The sequence below is a fragment of the Aquarana catesbeiana genome, linkage group LG01, assembly GCF_042186555.1.
Source record: "Aquarana catesbeiana isolate 2022-GZ linkage group LG01, ASM4218655v1, whole genome shotgun sequence".
NCBI lineage: Eukaryota > Metazoa > Chordata > Amphibia > Anura > Ranidae > Aquarana > Aquarana catesbeiana.
In genome coordinates this window covers 142,556,515-142,562,514 of record NC_133324.1, presented here as the reverse complement: position 1 = coordinate 142,562,514, position 6,000 = coordinate 142,556,515, and the positions used below count along the sequence as shown (strand labels likewise).

Sequence of the window (6,000 nt, the reverse complement as noted above, 5' to 3'; positions counted from 1 at the left end):
GACTGGCTGTGATTGGACACAGCCGATCACACGGCGGACGCGGCTCTTTACACAGATCGGTGTCACATGGTGCGGACGCGCATGACGGCGGCCCAGAACAAGAGCTGCACCGCCCCGCCGTCATATGACGGTGGGCGGGCGGCAACTGGTTAAGCATCTGTGAGGCAGCCTCAAACTGAAGGTGGAGGAGCGCAAGGTCTCCAACATCCACCAGCTCCGTGATGTACTCATGGAGGAGTGGAAGAGAAACTCAGTGGCAACCTGTGAAGCTCTGGTGAACTCCATGCCCACGAGGGTTAAGGCAGTGCTGGAAAATAATGGTTGCCACACAAAATGTTGACACTTTGGGCCGTACTCACTTTTGTTGCCAGTGGTTTAGTCATTAATGGCTGTGTTGAGTTATTTTGAGGGGACAGCAAATTTTACACTGCTATACAAGCTGTACACTCACTACTTTACATTGTAGCAAAGTGTAATTTCTGCAGTGATGTTACATGAAAAGATATAATAAAATATTTACAAAAATGTGAGGGGTGTACTCACTTTTGTGAGATACTGTATATTGGGACATGTGCACAGGTGCTGCCCTGTAGCAGTAAAACTGCTATAGGGTCGACCTAGAGTGGTTAAGAAGAAAATCAGGTTGACAGCAGCATGAATAACAAGGGGACATAGTTTTGCTCACATATCAATCAGAATAGGATCATCAGAAATAAATGATACACTCACACATTAGCAAAAATGTAAAAAAAAAAAAAAAAAAAAAAAAAAAAAATCAGTGTCACCTGCTCAGCTATGCATTACATATGTAGACAAAAAAAAATTAGGAAGAAAAAACAAAAAAACTCAAACAAAAGGAAAACTGACAAAATGAAAGTTTTATTATTTCTTTACAAAACATATTACTTATCAAAAACTAATTTTCAACAACCTAGAATTTATGATAAACAGAGCTTTGGAGATCAACCAAAATATGAAGGTCTTCATGTTAAGCAGAGCAGTTTGGCTATAAAATAAAAGATAACACACTTTATTAACCAAGCATGAAAAAAAAAAAAAAAAAAAAAAAAAAAAAACAGGATTTAAAGGATTGGTCAATTTTGCAACCACTTTACCTTCATCCTGCTCTAAAATGGGCTGTTTCACTTTGTCATTACATTCTGGCTTACTGAATTGGCTATGGTGGGGAATGAAAGATGATTGAAACAAAAGATCTCACAAAATGCCATGATTAAAAAATGCATTGTAATACATTTTATTTGCAGCATTTTAAAACACTTTTTTTTTTTTTTAAACAAACCGAAATATTTCAATTACACAGACTTCATACAAGTTAAGGAAAACATATTGCTATATGGCGACAGTTATATGTGTTAAATGACAGCAACAGTTCAAAAAGATGTCTTCATGTCTCCGTTGCCCAGAAGCAGGTCCTCTCCCTAGGAGAGATGGTGCCTGTGATCACAAGTGAAGAAAATTAAAGATCTTTAAAGAAGTCATTCAAAACATAATAGCATACTTCTAAAGGACAACTACAGTACGTTTGCAGCCTTTTGGCTAAGATCAAGTGTAGTAGCGGTTATCAGTGCTCCAGTGGTGGCGCTGTGCTACTATCCTGATCAAAGCCGGCTACGAAAGCTGCTGGAGTGATGGGGGCTTGGAAAGTTGGTACCGGCTAGATCAGAAACCGGGCACCCACAGGCAGTTTGGGCACAGGGGGAATTCCCCCAGGATAGCTGGAAGAGCCCATTACCTCCTGATCTGAACGTTCTACCTTGTCGGGCCATGGGCTGGGAAGGCAGAGGGATCGCGGTGCCTGTGCCCCCTGGGAGTGGTCACCCTATGGGTGCTCTTAGTAACACCGGGGTGTGGGACCCCATTGTGTGAATGGAACACATGGTCACAGCACCAAATGATGCTTTCCCTTTTGTACTGCACCTTTTTTAAGCCTGTTAAGCAATTTTTGCTTAACAGGCCTCAGGGCCCGGCCAGTGCACTATTTGGCACGGCCACTTTGTTATTTTTCTCCCACTGTATGTCACTTTTCACTTTTGTATGCGATTTTCCACAGATCAAGTCCTCGGGCTTACCCTGATGTCTGGGGGGGGGGGGGGGTTATGTGGCCCTCATACTCCTTCCTCCCCTGCCTCAAGGGGTTGTCTCTTCAGGATGGCTTCCCTGACTTAGTATTTGGGGGTGGCTTTGGCTGTCCCAGAAGAGCAGGGTCTGCCAGGCCTTCTGTCTCAAAGTCTGGAAATACTAAGCTGATTGTAGGGTTCAATGAACACGATTAGGATAATACTAATGTACTCTACAGTTCTGGGCTGCAATGGGTCCAAGTCAAGGGGTCTCTCAGGGTTCAAATAACCAGCGAAGTTTAACCTGTACGAAGATAAAACGACTGCGCGGAAAAAAGAACCACACCATTGTCATGTTTAATCAAATACAAAACATGGACACAGCTTTCTCACATACCAGTACAAACATTTTTCATGTGTCAGTCTAATGATTTTCACACGGTTTCAAGAGAAAAGTACAATTTTATTTAGAATACTGCTTTAATTATTACTATGTGTGCATTTTCTTTGCTATAAGCTGAAAAACCAAACATCAACAAAAATGACAAACATCATACTATTTAACATAGTTATTCAAATATGTATAAAATTCAAGTGTAAAAACTTTGGGCTTTGGATAAAATGGGGTAGGGTGAGACCCTCTAAAGTAATTACTGTCCGAGTTCCTCGTTTGTACTGGGGATCATCGTCACTGAAACAAAGCGATATGAAACCTGAAAATTTTAAGACTGCCTAGAGAAAAAGAGGTGAAAGTGAATCTTCCACTCCTGCTCCATGGGCAGTCTGTTCCTTAAAGAATATGTAAACTTAACACTTCATATTCCTGATATGTGCCTGATGTACCATGTACTTGCACGAAAAAGTATCCCGTTCTCTTTGTATTGCTTCCTTTGTGTGATATCCCTGGTGTTCCTGCCATTCCTTCTGCTTTCCTATTAAAAATTGACCACACTAGGCATGAAAGCACAGCGTGGTCAGTTCTCTGGCAGTGCTGGGAACTCAGCCTGCTCTCCAATGATCAAACCTGTACTGACACACCCCCTCTGCACAGCCATTCGCTTGGAAGACAAGCGCACTACCGTTTCTCCACCCTCACCCCCACCAGCAGCTGAGAACAGAGGTATGTGATCACTTAGAAATAAAAGATGCTGGCACAGGTACCAGTGCCCTCCACCCCTCTGGTGTATCTACTGGCAGGGACTTATGAGGAGATATACCAGAGGGGAATGTACATTATGATTACTAAACTACTATACCTAGCTAGAAAGCTTATAGCTAGACACCAGATGGCACCTACTGTACCTGCAGGGAAACAATGGATTGTATACTGTATATAAACTCACTCTTGATTAACCACTTGCTTACTGGGCACTTAAACCCCCCTCCTATTCAGACCAATTTTCAGCTTTCAGCGCTGACGCACTTTGAATGACAATTGCGCGGTCATACAACACTGTACCCAAATGAAATTTTTATCATTTTTTCCCCACAAATAGAGCTTTCTTTTGGTGGCATTTGATCCTCTTTTTTTTTTTTTTTTTAACAAAAAAAAACCGCAATGTAAAAAGACTGAATTAAAAAAATAAATTAAAATAAAAAAATATATATATAATTTTTTAAAATATTTTGTTATAAAAAAATTAAAACAGGTAATTTTTCTCCTTCATTGATGTACGCTGATGAGGCGGCACTGATAAGCGGCAGTGATGGGCACTGATGGGTGGCAATAATGGGCACTGATCTGTTACACGGATAGGCAGCACTGCTAGGTGGCACTGATTGGCACTACTGGTGGGCATTGATAGCTGGCACTTGTGGGCACTGTTAGCTGGCAAAGATGAGGCAGGTGTGCCTCTTCCACTTTAGGACCTTTGTCCCTCTCATCTGAGCCGGTGATCGTTTTTTTTTTCTACTCACGATTACCGATCTTTTGTTTACATCATGTGATCAGCTGTCATTGGCTGACAGCTGATCACATGGTAAGGGGCCGGGACCGGCCCCTTACTCGGATCGGTGATCATCCGCGTCTCAGTGACTCGGTGATCACGGAGCGCGTACAGCGCGTGCACAAGGGAGGCTGTCATATGACAGCCTCCCGGGAATTCAGGTCCGCGATGTGGCCGTTCGGCCATAGCGCGGATGGCAAGTGGTTAAGGAAGAACTGGCCTATCGTCACAGAATGCCATGACAAAATTTGAATTTATCTGGCAGTCATGGCTGCCTGATCCGGCTCTCGCCCCCCCCCCCCCCCCCCCCCACTAGTAATGGATAGACTATTGCGACTCTAAAAAAGCGAGAAGTAAATGGAGAGGTGGGGTGGGAGGGGAAGGGAAAACAGTTAAAAGTTTCAGTTCTGTTATGTTAAACACTTGGTGTAGCAAAATCCGATAGCAAAGAGAGGAAAAGTAAAAGACTGTGTTCTGATTTGCAACTTGTCCAACCAAGTGCTAAAAGTTTGCCTTAACGGTTATGTAATGGTGCAGTGCAATTGGCTATATTTGAAGACATGCATTGTATACCTCTGACAGATTGTTACTGTATTCAGCCCTATCAATGTTTGCTATATATACACACACACACCTGTATGATTATTTGCTGCATTAACAAAGTTTTTTAATCAAAAGAAAGAAATGAAAGATAAAACATCTCTGTATAGAGATTTAAAAACAAAAAAAAAACAAAAAAAAAACAAAAAAAAAAAAACACACCAACACCACAAATTATACTTTGTCCCCCCTCCCTCTTTTTTTTTTAATATATATTTTAACCGGATAAGATGGATTTGCCCCTTAATGACCAGGCAATTTTTTGCAATATTGCACTGCGTCGCTTTAACTGACAATTGTGTGGTCGTGCGACGTTGTACCCAAAATGTCCTTTTTTCCCCCCACAAATAGAGCTCTCTTTTGGTGTTATTTGAGCACCTCTGCGGTTTATTTTTTGCGCTATAAACAAACAAAAAAAAAAAAAACAGACGACAATTTTGAAAGAAAAAAACGTTTTTTTACTTTTTGTTGTAATAAATATCCAAACATAAAAAAAAAAAAAAAAAAAAAAAAAAAAAACTAAAAATTTCTTCCTCGTTTAGGCCGATATGTATTCTACATTTTTGAAAAATAATTTTTATTAAAAAAAAAAAACAAAAAAAAACAATAAGCGTATATTGATTGGTTTGCACAAAAATTATAGCGTCTACACAATAGGGGATAGATTTATGGCATTTTTATTATTTTTACTAGTAATGGCAGTGATCAGCTATTTCAAGCAGAACCGACTGGCTCACGCCGATATACGTTGGCAGAAGGCCACGTACATGCAGATTAACGTACCTGTGCGTTGCCCTTTAAGAAACGGTTTGCGCCCGCCGCAACCTCCGTGAGTGTGATGTCTGCGGGGATACCCACGATTGTCTCACAGAGAGGAAGAATGGGGAAATGCTGATGTAAACAAGCATTTCCCCGTTCTGCCTAGTGACAGGACACTGATCGCCGCCAATACTAGTAAAAAAAAAAAAATAATAAAAATGCCATAAAACTATCCCCTATTTTGTAGACGCTATAACTTTTGCACAAACCAGTCAATAAACGCTTATTAATAAACGCAATTTTTTTTTACCAAAATATGTAGAAGAATACGTATCGGCCTAAACTGAGGAAAGAAACGTTTTTTTATATATTTTTTGGGGATATTTACTATAGCAAAAGTAAAAAAATGCGTTTTTTTCAAAATTGTGGCCATTTTTTTGTTTATAGCACAAAAAAAAAAAAAAAACAAAAAAACAAAAAAAAAAAAAAAAACGCAGAGGTGATCAAATACCACCAAAAGAAAGCTCTATTTGTGGGGAAAAAAAGGACGTCAATTTTGTTTGGGAGCCACGTCGCATAACCACGCAATTGTCAGTTAAAGCGACGCAGTGCCGAAT

General features: G+C 40.5%; 1 protein-coding gene across 3 annotated transcripts in view; it reads right to left on the bottom strand.

Annotated features, from left to right (window-relative positions):
- Positions 1–859: 859 nt before the first annotated feature.
- Positions 860–6,000, bottom strand: part of SMN1 (survival of motor neuron 1, telomeric) — a 39,251-nt gene continuing 34,110 nt past the window's right edge. For 2 of the 3 annotated variants that reach the window (XM_073624400.1, XM_073624401.1), the window contains one exon: positions 860–1,455. The gene's annotated coding sequence lies outside the window, so the exon portion shown is untranslated. The remainder of the gene's footprint in view (positions 1,456–6,000) is intronic. The other variant, XR_012243387.1, reaches the window with a different exon arrangement.